Source organism: Capra hircus, chromosome 2 (genome assembly GCF_001704415.2).
Source record: "Capra hircus breed San Clemente chromosome 2, ASM170441v1, whole genome shotgun sequence".
Taxonomy (NCBI): Eukaryota; Metazoa; Chordata; class Mammalia; order Artiodactyla; family Bovidae; genus Capra; species Capra hircus.
The window spans coordinates 102989144-103005619 of NC_030809.1; positions in this window are offsets into that span (position 1 = coordinate 102989144).

Genomic DNA, 16476 nt, shown 5'->3' on the forward strand with positions numbered 1-16476 from the left:
TCCAGATTCATGGGAACACCTCATCATAAGGTTTTGTTTTAATTTTATCATTGGGAAATTTCCTTTTTTTATTCACTTACTTTAAACATTCTGGCTACTGCTTTAGAATTAAGCAGGATGCACACAGTACTTGCTTTTAATAACAGTAATGTTAAGCAAGTAATAGGCACTCAATAATGGATAAATAATAAGGTTTAAATATTTCAATTTATATATGAAGGCTAATTGTATATATTTAGTGATTAACAAAATTATTATTGAAAGTGTTATCTTTACTTATTTAAGCTAAAGCCTTAATAGAAATATGTTGAGAAAATGAATAATGTCTTCAGTAATGTGTTAAATATATGGAGATGGGAAGCTGTTTGGGAGAAGTACCTGAAAAGAGCACATTTGCAGACATTTGGAGAATAAAATTCTCAAATGCTTTACGAGAGAGACAAGATTTTGACAAATTTTATAAGAATTTGACAAATTTTATAAAGATATGACAACAGAAAATATAAAATGACCTTTATATAGGGTTTTCTGTAGGTTCATCTGGCCTTTTAAATGAATCAGATGGAAACCCGCATTGGAGCTGACAAACAGAAGTGTGATACAGAGGGCACACATGAGAATCATATATAAAATAGAAAATATAAAACTGAAGCCACAGGTGTTTCATTAAGCTCACAGTGAATTAGCTCCAAACCCTACAAATTGGAAACTTCACATACAAACCCTATTTTCATCTTCTTTTTACAAAGCACTGGGCAGCCTAGGAAGCTTCCCTCCTGACAACTACAGGTAATTAAAGGTTATCTATTTCACATGGGCGGAGTGGGGTGGGGTGCGCCCCTGGTGACTCAGTGGTAAAGAATCTACCTGCCAGCGCAGGAGCCATGGGTTTGATCTTGGGTCTCAAAGATCCTCTGGAGAAGGAAATGGCAACCCACTCCAGTATTCTTCCTGGAAAATCCCATGGACAGAGAAGTCTACGGGGCTATAGTCCATGGGGTCTCAAGAGTTGGACATGACTTAGCAACTAAAACAAAAATAAACACATTTTACGATGGGGTGTGTTTGCTAGAGTTCCTCTTAATTCCTATTTGGCCAATTTTTAAAATTTATGTTACTTGTGTGTGCCCTATAGACACTTGAGTTTACCAGTCCTGATGTGAAAGACTTTATTTTTTCATCAACTAGATTGTACCAATATCCCTTTCTGTGTGAATCTATGATTTCGGAGTCATGATAATAAGCAGTTTTGAAACCAAGATAAATATCATTACCACCAGGAGAGCTTGTTAAAAATGTGGATTCCAGTCACTTCCCTTCAGTAGATTTAGTGGGGAGTATGAGAAAGACATAATTTAACAAGTGTCCAGATGATTCTAATGAGTCTATTCCCTGACACTTTGGAAATTACTGAATAGGGTAGAACAGCAGGTACGTTTAGTCAGTTCTTGAGTGTAAGAAACTGAGCCTAAGCTGTTTCTAATTTATTCACAAATGTGACTGTAATAGCTTTGGCTCCTTGCCAGTGGTCTTGGGAATCTTGAGTTATCCCATTGGGTACTCTGATAATGGATGTTATATGAATACTAAATATAAATTTAAAAAACCTTTATTATCATTTAAAAAAATACCTATCCTCTATGCACTTAAAGACAAATATCAGAGGAGAGGCATATCATTGTAATTAACCACCACTGTCTATTAAGTCCCTGTCATTAAGAATTTTCAAGATGGAGGAGATCTAGTCTCAGTTTATCAAGTGAGGAATTAAGGCCCAAGGAATTAAAGAACTGATTCAGGGTCACCCAATTTCATAGTGGTAAGGTTGGTCTAGAACTCTAAGCTTCCAGTCTTTTGTTATTTGTTACACCACAGTATATACCGGGTACATAGGATAAATGATGACAGGTATGTTCTAGGGAGGACCAGGGTTGTTTAGGGAGAATTGAGTTCAGTTACAGTGGTGTGCATGACAAGTGCTTTAATGCCTTCTTCTACCTTCCACCCCTTTCAGGCATAAGAAGAACCCAGGTTTGCAACTTAGCCAACTTTTATTAACTGAAAATATGAACTTAAAACTTGTATATGTTAGACAATAAAACATATAACATATTAGTTTTCTCCATAAGGCATTATTTGAATACATGAGCAAATATTGAAAATAATTAGGACTAATTTACTAGTACAGAGGTAACAGTGTTACTAAAATACAAATATATTTAGAGGTTAAAACTGGTAGATTACTCTAACATACTTGGGCCACCTGATGCAAAGAACTGCCTCATTGGAAAAGACCCTAATGTTGGGGAAAGCTGAAGGTAGGAGGAAAAGGGGACGACAGAGGATGAGATGGTTGGATGGCATCACCGACTCGATGGACATGAGTTTGAGCAAGCTCAGGGAGTTGGTGATGGACAAGGAAGCCTGGTGTGCTGCAGTCCATGGGGTTGCAAAGAGTTGGACACGGCTGAGTGACTGAACTGAACTGAACTGTAACATTCCCTATGAGCCACCAGATGTCACTCTTACAGGCATTATGCATCAGTTTATAGTAAGATTATTAGAGATTTTAGCTTCAAATAATGCTAACAATTTTGTGTTCATGATCATTGAGTATATTTTGCAAAATATTTTCATATTTTTATAAAGTACATTCTATTATTGCTTTATAACTCGATATATAGAAAGAAACTAAAATCACAAAATAAAAAAGATTGTCCTCGGTCTATATACATATGAACCTGTGTAAAATCATTTGAGAAAGATAAAACTCCTGTGAAAGTCCATTCCATCCCCCAAAACTGATAACTTAAAAAATTATGTCTTATTTCAGAACTAGAGCTCTAATGCAGTAAGTTATTTTACAATGATTAATTCAATTAAAATTTTAAAATTGGTCATAATTTGCAGGAGTGTAAGTGTTCACTAAAATGAATAAATATGAACAGGACATGAAAGACTCTATTAAGCTGAAAATCTACTGGAGACACAAAAGCTAAACTAAGGTAAACTTTTAAATATATGGAAATGGAAGGAAGGTGCATCATTTAAGTCTGTGCATCCATCATAAGAGCCTTTATAAGTTAGATAATGAAAAATTAGAGGTTTTTTTTTTTTATTTAAGAAAAACAAGGTAGGGAAGAAAAAGAACATTAAAAAAGATACTGTTGTGCAATTCACATTACATTCGAGCAGGCAACTGTATTACTGAAGACTAGGAAGTCTGCTGAGCAGTAGTAATCCCTGAGTCTGGGAAGGTAACCTAGGTCTCGCTGATGAGAGACTTTGAAAGGATTTTAAAAGGACATACTGGTCTTTAATTTTCAAATCATAGGGATCTACCTTATTAACAATTTTTGATAGAGGGAATCATGTGATCTAATTATTATTTTGCAGTGTCTGGCCATACATGCACACATTTGGAGGCGTGAGAGATCAGAGTTAGGGAAGTCATTATTACAATAATGAATGTCCTGGGTGGGAAAAAAGGGAATATAGAGAAAGTGTATCCCAATAAGAGTTATAGAGGCTATGCAACCATTATGCAAATTTTTAAAACTTTTGTCACCATTCATTTTGGGAGGGAGTTTCAGTAAGCTTGCTAGAGAGATGGGACTGGGGACTTTTTTTAATTAAAAAAGGCTAGGTATTTAAAGGGCTTAAATCCTCTAAAGACATATGTGATTATTATTGCTACTGTTTTATTAATGAAATATCTGCAGTTTTAGAACATCGAAAACTATCCTATAGAGATAGTTAGTATTAGAGCACTGTGATTCTAATAAAGTGACACCAAAGGCTACAGATCAATTACAGCCAGCATCCAAATGTAAACATCAAAGCTGACTGATGCAGATTCTTAGGAAAGAAGTGAAATACCTTTCTTCCTCAAAACCTATCCAGCTGTCCTTCCACAATGCCTGAAATACCCACTTCCCACCCCATTGAAGATTTGGTTTCTTAATTAAGGTATTACATTTCTAGGACTGCATTCATCTGTGCAACAAACACTGATTGCTGACTGTGTGTCAGGACTCTGTGGGTTCCTGGGAATACAAAGACAAATGAAATGAGATCCCTCTATTCAAGGACCCCACAGCTTTATGAGATAGACATGTAAATAAATAATTTTCATACCACATGAAGTAGACTCCTGTTTCTTTGGGAACACAAAGGAAGAACATACTAACTTTGGAGGAATGAGGCAACTAGGAAAAGATGCCAGGAAAAGTGATGCTTGAGATATCTTGAAAAATGAAGGAAATCCTCAAAATTAGGATAAGCCTAGTGAGCTGGCACCATATGAAGTAAGGGGACCATAAGAAGCTATGAAAGCAGCTCACTAGCTTATTGCTGAGATAAATAGACTGACTATCCATTAGTTTCCCTGAGACAATCCTAGTTTTGACTTTATGCCCCCCTTTCACTTTTAAAAAAGTGCTCATTTTTATAATACCTTTACTTGTATGACAAAATATACAAATAAGGCCATGGCAAAGGCAGCTGTGATTGTCACCAATTGTCATCAAGGCTGGTAGGGCAGGTAGATCCAAGAGGTATGATGCTGTTATAATGACAGAATTGGCAAAGAACCAGTGGCTAGGAAAGCCAAAAGACATGGAATAAGGATCAAGGTACTGAAAATAACCACTCACCTGAAACATGAAGGAAGTGTTGGCATATTTTTCTAATGATATACAGAGAAAAAAGAAAGATTTGTAAGTAATAAAATGCAGTGTTTAAGTTTGGATAGGGCCTTAGATACCTTCCTAGGATTATAAAATAATAGCTAATATTCACTCAGTGTCTACTGTGCACAAGGTATTGTACAACTACTTGATAAGAAATAAGTTCATTAATACTTACAATGATCACATGAGGCATATGGTAATCATTAGGATGCTTCACTGAATATTTCAGATTCCTCAACTTCTGGACACAGAATAAGGTTTTCTTTTATTATCTCCTGGGGTCGAGTAGGGTCATAAGACCAGTTATGGCCAAGAACTTTTATGCAGAATTATAGTTGTTACTTGGGGGCTTAGTGTTGAATCCCATGTGTAAGACTCCAGAGCTCTCTTTTCCCTCCATCTCAGCAGTCAGGAATCTATGTGGTGGTCAGTGGTCAGTTTCTCAACATAGGCCATGCAGTGCAGAGGAAAGCAACATGGAGCAGAGCTCCCAGCTGAACCTGAGAAACACTAACTTGAGCAAAAGATGTCTTCAATGGTTTTAATCTCTCAAAATTAGAAGTTGATTTGTAATAGCAGCTCAGTATAACCTCTCTGGATTAGTAAAAGAAAGGTATTTTGCGTGTATTCATATTACAGATGAAGTAACCAATGCTCACAAGGTGAAATAACTTTCCTAAATTTAGAGATAGTGAGTAGATTAGCTAAGATTAGCACTCAGCAGGGGGTTCCCAGGCAAAGAATCTAACTGCCAATGCAGAAATCACGAAAGACAAGGATTCGATCCCTGAGTCAGGAAGATCTCTTGGAGGAGGAAATGGCACCCTACTCCAGTATTCTTGCCTGGAGAATCCCATAGGCAGAGAAGCCCGGCAGGCTACAGACCATGGGGTCACAAAGAGTCACATATGACTGAGCATCTGAGCAAACACATACATAGCACTCAGCAAGTCCAGAGAGATGAAAGCCTTTTAGTTTTAATCTTGTTTATTGCAAAAGACTTATAATTCTGATCACACCCTTTCTCCTTTTGTTTTTATCCTTAAATTAGGTCATTAGATTTCCTTTATCCAGCACAGACACAGAAAACATCTCCAAGAGCAAACAGAAAAAGAAGAAAGAACTTTAGGGTATTTATTTTTCTTTACTCAGAAGTGAAACTCAGACCTCTAATAAAGAGGCAAATATGGTAGGAACACATCAAGAGCATTTTGGAACAGTTAAAAATAAAGAGCAGGTGCTATACCTAAAAAAAAAAAAAAGGATTGATGCTAGAAACATAGAAGATTCAAGTAGAAAACAGAGTTATGTAGCAGTATCAGTTATATTAAAATACATGCATATAACAGAATACACAGTTTGCAAGAACACAATATAATAAAAAGTTACACATCCATATGGTTGCCCATTCAGGGAGTGATGGGAGTGGTTAACGGATGAAAAAAAAGAAATTTTTAAAAAATCAACAAATCAACAACCAACCAATTTACCAAGATAGGGGATTTGTTTACACACAGGATGATAATGTTTTGTGAACTGGTAATATGAATGGCTCAGCTTTGTTTAAATCTCAAGTTTAAAAACAGAAACAAAAAGAAAACTTTCTAAGATCTGGAATACTAACCCTCCCCACACCCACCAGTTTCTTCTTCAGACAATAATTATTTTGGAATAATTTCAAAGTAGTGTCAGGGGAGTGTGTAACTTCCTCAATTCTGTCTCGTCATGACAAAAATTTGAAACAACTGACGTTAAAGCCCTCAGCGTGTCATGGCTCTCAGACAGATCAGCATTACAGCTCCGTGTTACAGCTCAGTTTTATTTACAAAATAAAGGAAAAGACATCCTCGAGACGTGAGGGCATACAGATGTGAAGAGAAGAGAGATACCCGGCCCTCTGGCTCCTCTTTTATACGTTTTTCCTCCTCCCCCGGGCCTGCCGTATGTAAATTGGGCTAGCCAGGTGAGCTGTCTGTTCTACCTGAGGTCCTCACTCTGGTCCTCGAACCTTCCTTTGTCTTATTTTCACGGGTTTTTCCCTTCCTTGTCTTTTAGCCACCACCATTCTGGACTCCTTTTTCCTGTTCTACCTACCTAACAGTAGCATGCTGCTGCTGCTGCTAAGTCACTTCAATCGTGTCTGACTCTGTGCGACATACTATTTTACAAATGCAACATTTCTATGAGAACAAGAAGCACAGATACACAGAACGAAGAGTGGAAAATCTTGGCAAGTTCAAACTACCTGTCCAACTTTTCAAACTGGCTGGGACCCTAGTTGCCTTCTTACAGATCAGACCCTCTGAAGAGCATAAGAATCTCCAAAGAAACCATTATTTGATCTCAGAAACTAATGCATCCATTCCTTCTGCCTTAGTATGCTTCATTTATGTCCATAATTTGTCTTTCTTTTGATGTTAATTATTTGAGGTTCCGCAGGAGTCTGGCAAATTTAAACATCAGGGAATTGAAGTGAAGAGTCTCAATGGCATTAGGGAATTTTTACTTCAAGGCGATACAAAACTTTGACAGGAGCTGTGACTCAGGCTGTTTGTCTGGCCAGACCTGGAGATTTGGGAGGCTGGTACCTGCTTTTATTTATTCATATGGAGGGTTATGGAATACAGATGCCAGTGCTGACTGTGAGTTAAAGAGAAGAGAGGATAAGAGCTTAGGCTTAACCTATAGGGGACCTGAGGAATAAAGAGCCCCAGAGTCCAGTGTGGAGAAGAGAGAAGAAAGGGGAGGAAGAAAAAAGACTGAGAGAGATCAGGCTTAATGAACCTTTGCCTGAAGTCAATGAAAATGGGGGAAGTGAAGCCTCAGAGAGCAAGACCATCCCCAAACAAAGCAGGGATAAAGTGGATCAGCCACAGTGTCACCAAATTTGTCAAGAGTTCAGAAACCAGAAAATAAAGATCTGTGGTGAGAAAAACACTCATGTGGAGCCATACACTATCGTTATCATCAAGGTGAGGATGTGACAGGAAACACACATACACTTATATCTGATGCTCACTCTGAGAAATCTGGGTACAGATTTTATTATACTGAGCAGTGATAGTCTAACCTTATGTAAAAAAGAAAATGTAGCCAGATATTTTCTTTTTATTTCTATGACTAAAAAAGCTGAAAATGATGAAAAGACTTTATCCTATTATGAAGGAGTTAACAATAAAACCAGAGGCCCACTGATAGCCTTCTTTCCTGGAAAGTGTTGAGGAGTCAAGTTACAGAAACTGTCAGGCTTGGGAGTTACCTCAGGAGAGCAGAAACTGAAGGGAACTTGGGTAGTGCAAGTAAAAAATCTCAATATTTACTGTAAGTGTGAAGTAAATGTATGCATTCACCAAAAGCTAGCTCAAACAACCTTACTCCTGTGAAATTTTGATTATTGGGAATTGCCAGCATACCACAAGCAATTTTACTTTGGGGAAATGTATCTTCTTGTCATATTTTATTTCTAAGCAAACATTGTTTGGCTTTTTGATGAATACAGCATTATGACTGAATAACTTATCTTCCAGCTACATTTGTATTGTAAAAAAAAAAAAAAAAAAGACCGTTTGACTATCCACACTCTTACTCTACAAAGTATGACTCACTGTGGAAATAAAATTCGTTTTGCTTTTTTCCCCCCACAGTCTCCTTTTCCTAAATTGTTTCTCTAAGTCTTTACATCTGATTAAATGTTGTGCTGGCCAAGAATGACATAGTTTTTAAAAATATAAACTAGAATTAAAATGTTTCCTCCTAGAAATATTCTAATATCAAAGAGGCACACGACTTTAAAACACACACAATGTTGCATCAATAATGGCTTATGTGAATCTGTTGGGAGACAAAACAGAAGTAGCAAGCCCGGTCACACAGAGGCCAAGATTTTGGAGATGCCCATATCTGAGTTGAACTTTCCCTGAGTTACTTGCTGTCTCAACTTACACTAATCCTGGAGAATAATCAGTTTTATTTGCTTCACAGTTATGTGCTTAAATATAGCCCAGCTGAAGACACCTAGTGCAGTATAAAGGAAGACCTATATTCTAATCCTCACCATTTTCATTTTGCAAATCAGCTGAAGGGAATCACTCAATCCCTTGAAAACTGTTATCTCAACTATGAAATGATTTCTAATAATGGTTATTTTTAGATTTAATAGTCAATGGTTTTAGTTCTCTCTTCTATTTCTTGGCATGTTGATGATAACTTTGAAAGTTTAAACTTATATTAAGAAAATTTCTAAAGTCATGCCAAAGTATTCTGTCTCCAGTGATTCCGCGTGTTAGAGAATGCAAGTTTGTGATTGCATTGGTGCCCTGGTCATCACACACTTTGAATTAAATACTTGGACTTTTATATTTGATAGAAATCACCTTTATGTTGTATACCACTCCTTCTCCCCATCCCATCAAAACATTTTCCTAGTATAAGAGAAGCCTGTCATAAATTTCAATGGGAAAGAGAATAGAAGACACAGGAAATTACCCATCATAGGCAGAGACATTCAGAAAAAATGCCTGGTGCACTCTTCAGCCACTTCTCTTCCATCTGCATGAAAATCCTTAAGTGTATGGAGACCAGAAATGCTAATAGTATCCCAGGAAGTCTGTACATCCATCATAAGAGCCTTTATATTTGGAGGCTAAAAGAATCCTTGTACCTTAGAAGAGTAAACATCTATTTGTACCTGCTATTGTTTAAAGAGCTAAATAATGTTTGAAATAACTGAATTAGAAAATGGAAATGGGGGATTGATATATTGGCTTTGAGTATTTGCTATGATGATAGTAAAAATTATGATGATCATCAGTTCAGTTCAGTTCAGTCACTCAGTCATGTCTGACTCTTTGCGACTCCATGAATCGCAGCACGCCAGGCCTCCCTGTCCATCACCAATTCCCGGAGTTCACTCAGACTCACGTCCATTGAGTCAGTGATGCCATCCAGCCATCTCATCCTCTGTCGTCCCCTTCTCCTCCTGCCCCCAATCCCTCCTAGCATCAGGGTCTTTTCCAATGAGTCAACTCTTCACATGAGGTGGCCAAATAGCTGCCATGAATTTAATATCTTCTATTAAAAGAAGGGAGGTGAAAAGCAAAGGAGAAAAGGAAAGATATAAGCATCTGAATGCAGAGTTCCAAAGAACAGCAAGAAGAGATAAGAAAGCCTTCTTCAGCAATCAATGCAAAGAAATAGAGGAAAAGAACAGAATGGGAAAGACTAGAGATCTCTTCAAGATAATTAGAGATACGAAGGGAACATTTCATGCAAAGATGGTCTTGATAAAGGACAGAAATGGTATGGAGCTAACAGAAGCAGAAAATATTAAGAAGAGGTGGCAAGAATACACAGAAGAACTGTACAAAAAACATCTTCATGACCCAGATAATCACAATGGTGTGATCACTCACCTTGAGCCAGACATCCTGGAATGTGAAGTCAAGTGGGCCTTAGAAAGCATCACTATGAACAAAGCTAGTGGAGGTGATGGAATTCCAGTTGAGCTATTTCAGATACTAAAAGATGATGCTGTGAAAGTGCTGCACTCAATATGCCAGCAAATTTGGAAAAGTCAGCAGTGGCCACAGGACTGGAAAAGGTCAGTTTTCATTCCAATCCCAAAGAAAGACAATGCCAAAGAATGCTCAAACTACCTCACAATGGCACTCATCTCACATACTAGTAAAGTGAAGTGAAGTTGCTCAGTCGTGTCCAACTCTTTGCGACCCCATGGACTGTAGCCTACCAGGCTCCTCCGTCCCTGGGATTCTTCAAGCAGGAATACTGCAGTGGGTTGCCATTTCCTTTTCCAGGAGATCTTCCCAACCCAGTGATCGAACCTGGGTCTCCCGTATTGCAGGCAGATGCTTTACTATCTGAGCCACCAGGGAACTAGTAAAGAAATGCTTAAAATTCTCCAAGCCAGGCTTCAGCAATACTTGAACTGTGAACTTCCAGATGTTCAAGCTGGTTTTAGAAAAGGCAGAAGAACCAGAGATCAAATTGCCAACATCCGCTGGATCATGGAAAAAGCAAGAGAGTTCCAGAAAAACATCTATTTCTGCTTTATCGACTACGCCAAAGCCTTTGACTGTGTGGATCACAATAAACTGTGGAAAATTCTGAAAGAGATGGGAATATCAGACCAACTGACCTGCCTCTTGAGGAATCTGTATGCAGGTCAGGAAGCAACAGTTAGAACTGGACATGGAACAACAGACTGGTTCCAAATAGGAAAAGGAGTAATTCAAGGCTGTATATTGTCACCCTGCTTATTTAACTTCTATTCAGAGTACATCATGAGAAATGCTGGACTGGAAGAAACACAAGCTGGAATCAAGACTGCCGGGAGAAATATCAATAACCTCAAATATGCAGATGACATCACCCTTATGGCAGAAAGTGAAGAGGAACTGAAAAGCCTCTTGATGAAAGTGAATGAGGAGAGTGAAAAAGTTGACTTAAAGCTCAACATTCAGAAAAAGATCATGACATCTGGTCCCATCACTTCATGGGAAATAGATGGGGAAACAGTGGAAACAGTGTCATACTTTATTTTTTGGGCTCCAAAATCACTGCAGATGGTGACTGCAGCCATGAAATTAAAAGATGCTTACTCCTTGGAAGAAAAGTTATGACCAACCTACGTAGCATATTCAAAAGCAGAGACATTACTTTGCCACCAAAGGTCGGTCTAGTCAAGGCTATGGTTTTTCCTGTGGTTATGTATGGATGTGAGAGTTGGACTGTGAAGAAAGCTGAGCACCAGAGATTGATGCTTTTGACTGTGGTGTTGGAGAAGACTCTTGAGAGTCCCTTGGACTGCAAGGAGATCCAACCAGTCCATTCTGAAGGAGATTAGCCCTGGGATTTCTTTGGAAGGAATGATGCTAAAGCTGAAACTCCAGTACTTTGGCCACCTCATGTGAAGATTTGACCCATTGGAAAAGACTCTGATGCTAGGAGGGATTGGGGGCAGGAGAAGAAGGGGACGACACAGGATGAGATGGCTGGATGGCATCACTGACTCAATGGATGTGAGTCTGAGTGAACTCCGGGAGTTGGTGATGGACAGGGAGGCCTGGTGTGCTGTGATTCATGGGGTCGCAAAGAGTCAGACACGACTTAGTGACTGAACTGAACTGAAGTGATATGCAGGATCTCCAGAGAAGGAAATGGCAACCCACTCCAGTACTTTAGCTTGGAAATTCCCATGGATGGAGGAGCCTGGTAGGCTACCGTCCATGGGGTCGCAAAGAGTTGGACACGACTGAGCGACTTCACTTCACTCACATCCACTTACTTCATACTTTATTACTGGAGAAGGAAATGGCAACCCACTCCAGTATTCTTGCCTGGAGAATCCCATGGACAGAGGAACCTGTTGGGCTATGGTCCACAGAGTCACAGAGAGTCAGACATGACAGAAGTAACTGAGCATGAGCATATTCAGGATCTAGACTCTTCAGAAATATTATTTTAAATATATTTAATAATATTTAGCAATATTATTTCCATCCTCATTGAAACCCAATAAGACATAAATTTTGCCCCTGTTTTATAAAAGGCAAACCTGAAGCTCAGAGAAATTCAATAACTTGCCCAAGTTTACAGAGTTGATAGAAATTAAACCTGGATTTAAATCTGCTTTTTTCTGACTCTGGAGTCCATCCATGGTTTTTCTATTATTCCACATTTCCTTCTTCACACAAAATTGCAACTATATTTTATGAATAATACCTTTGTGGCAGAACCTTAATAATCTAATGTTAATATGATAGATCATCACTTCAATATTTTTTTACTAGTACAGATTAGCTGCCTTCAAAATAATAGCAAGTGCATTTCATTTATTTCTTCACTTATTCAACTAATAGTGACTACCTGCTCTGTGCAATATGCTACTATAGCCATAGTGGGAATATCAAACAGGAAGTGAGCAGAGCCTGGAGTATTGCAATAAAAACTAAACATTATTACAGCAGTTAAAAATAATAGGTAGGAGGTTATATGAAATTTCATAAAAATGAGCAAACAAAAAATCAGAATAGGAATTTAGGGGAAAATGCCTCAATACAAAAGGTAGACAGCAGGGTTCTAAGGATAGGTAAATTACTAACATGGATTGACTAAAATAAACCAAATTACTCACTTCAATTAAATAGTACAAACTATGCTCTGAGATAGAGTACTTTGAGAAGAAAATATTAAGAAGAGACTACCAAAAATACAATAGACAAACTAAAACCATAATTGGAGCAATAATTAGATGGCTAGGATATATCTAGCTGCAATGTTAACTATCCTCTTTCATTAAAAATATTTTTATAGTTATTGCTAGTTGCTTTCCATGAAAACTGATGGGAAAATATAAAAACTAAAAATCATATTTTTTGTAGCTTTTTCTATTTTTGTAGATTAAGATGCCATCACTTTTCCTTCTTTGGAGTATTCTAATGGTATGTAGAAATTTTTTATTTTCTCTGCATAAACACAAATATCAAATCTAAATGTTACATTCAAGAGGTATGAAACAAACATTTCCTTATAAGAGCTAAATATTCTCATTTTACTGGATAGAAATTTCTATAACCAACCACTTCTCTTGACTCTCTCTGCACTTTTATTGTGTAAATGCCATTTCTGTAAGCATTAGTTATTACGAATTATAGCAAACAAAATGATTATTTTCAAAAGGAATAAATGAGTACTTAGGATGTGATTTAGAGGCACAGGTATTTCTCTTGCTGTATGCCCCAGAGAGAAAGAATGTTTCAAAATTTGGAAGATGAAATAGTACCCAAACCTAGAAGTTGATTTTAGAAAGCTGTTAGAACCCAGGGGTGTAGGTAGAGAAAGGCATAGCCTGCATTTTAGGTTATAATGTTCTGACATCTACAAGCATCTGACTTAGCAGACTTTTTAAAGTGGTGCTTAAAAGTGTTGGTGTGGAACATAAGTAGATAATGCAAATATGTTACCGACCCCTACCAATAGTTGCAATTATGCAAATTTTAAAACCTTCATCTTTTATAATTAGGTGTAGTGGGCTTATGCAGTTAAGTTCTCCACTGGCTAGTTTAAATTCCCTAATCTGTTGAGCAGCTTTCCTCCTAAAAATAATGTATTTCAAACAGACAAAAATATGTATTCTGTAAAGGAATGACAGAAATGTTTATGATGAAAAGGAAAGATGTGACAACCTGAATAATTGTTAGTGACAAATGCCTTGTTTGTCATTTAAGAAATGTACTTTTATAAAGAGCTAAGACCCATTGACAATAATTAAGTGTATTGTTGAATTGGTCATAAGAGTAGTGATTTTCTAATTAATACACTCCAACTCACTAAAAATAAAATATTTTTGACTTGAGTGCTAGAGGGAAGAATGTTGCCTGTAGTAAAACTTACATAGAATCAAAAATTATCCTTATTAGACAGATAATATGCTTTAGTTATTTCCTAGTAGACACTATAAAAATGTCATTATCCATACTGCTGAAGATATAGAATGTATAATACTATTAATTATACATCCCCAAACTACAGAGATACAAAATTTTCAGTAGAATGATATACATATGTTATATACATGTGTATATATACTTTATACATACAGTAAACCTAACATTTTAAGTTTACATGTCATTAAACATTTTAATATATATCATGTATATATATTGTGACCTCATGGGCTGTAGCCTGCCAGGCTCTTCAGTCCATGGGATATCCCAGCAAGAATATTGGAGTGGGCTGCCATTTCCTCCTCCAGGGGATTTTCTTGACCCAGGGATGGAACCCACATCTCCTGCATTGTCAGGCAAATTTTTTTTTTTTTAAATCACTGAGCCACCTTTGTGTGTTTTATTGGCTTCTCTGGTGGCTCTGACAGTAAAGAATCTACTTACAATACAGGAGACCAGGGTTCAATCCCTGGGTTGAGAAGATCCCCTGGAGAATGTAATGGCTACCCACTCCAGTATTCTTGCCTGGAAAATCCCATGAATGAAGGAGTCTGGTGCACAGTCCATAGGGTCACAAAGAGTTGGAAAACACTGAACGACTAGGTACACAGACAATACCACACACATATTGTATGTATGTGTATGTGTATACATGACATTAACACTTTTGTCTCTCTATACAAAATAAAGACTCCAGAGTCAAGTTGATGTGTCTAAACTTGTAATTAAGTAGTTTAAGTGAATTAAGTTAGAATCTGAGGAGTCTATTTTTTTCAAGGACAGGTCTTGTATTTTGGTAGATTACATTCTAAATAAATTACATGCATTGCTTTTATTTTCTAATTTGATAACCGTCTTTGTTTAAGGACATAAAGGTCACCCCACAGGAGGAAAAAGAAAGTACAAAAAGCCAATTCAAGCTTATTTTCCCTTAAATGAATCAGTCATTATGACAGAGAAGATAGGAAAGAAACAATTACTATGCTATTCTAGGAAGAAAAAGTGTTCAATGGAAGGCATCCACAGACTTGTAGGCCATGAGACAATTCTGGAGAGTAGCTTTAGAAATACAGCTTGCAGCTTATTGTTCATAATCTTCCTAGAGTGTTTTATATACTAGGTCCCCAGAAATTCATGGACGATCTCTCATTTGGACAGTAATTAAAAAATCGTACTCAATCGTTGGTTCAAATAATGAAGGCTGAGATGAAATGAAAGACTTGCTAAAGACAGATTTGATCAGTTGCTATTTCAATTATTTCTAAAACAGTGATTTCAAAGTTTTTTTAATTACAGTTATCAGTAACCTGTAACCATTAATAAAAAAATGTTGAAAAAAGTAGAAACTACCCAATGAAAATTAATTACAGTGTTTTGTTAGAATGTGCATACACTGATCATGTACCTTCTTTGGTGGCAAATTGTTTAAAACAACACACTTTGATTAGTTCTGCCCTTAGACTCTGTGCAGAATCCATCTGTTCCCAATACTCCTTTCTAAGACCCCCATAGATTGACCACATTTTAGTTAAAAACAACAGCAACAACAATAATTTGTGACAGTGTGGGCAGAGAAGTTGACTAGTGGACAAGAATTATTTTTAAGTATGTATTTGCTACATATTTCAGTACTTTGCTAATCTGAAATTAGGGCAAAATCACCCATATTAACTTCTGTATGTGGTTTAGTGCCAAGAAGTCTTTGAAAACAAATACCAGAAAAAAAAAAAAAAAAAAAAAAAACTAGATTATCAACACAAGGTGGCACTATGGACCAGCCTCTTCGGAGTGTTTGTGTTTAAGTATTTTTCTCTCTTACCTCTTCAAGATTGATTTATATAATTCACCTTCTTATAAAAATTTTGTATCTATTTTTTTTCTTACAATCTGGTAATTAAGCATGGAATAGTGCTTCCTAAATTTGAAGAAAATGCAAATTTGGAGCCCACTGACTGACTAATGGTTGTTGTTAGTGACTAATCGTGTCCGACTCTTTTGTGACCCCATGGAGTATAGGCCGCCAAGCTCCTCTCTCCAATGGATATTTGTATATAATTAGTTATTACAAATGGAACCTCTAAACTATCCCTGTTGTCCTGACAACATATACACTTTTGTCCAAGATGGACACCATTCACATATTCCTCTTATCATCTCGTGAATGGACTGCATTATACTGATATGACCATCTCCCTATACCGTTTCACCAAGGATCTGATTTCTTCCTATTTTAGTTCATCATACACCCAATCAAAGGAATCATTTTACTTAAGGCCATTTTCATGTCATCACCATTTCTGTGAAGTATTTTCTATCAATCA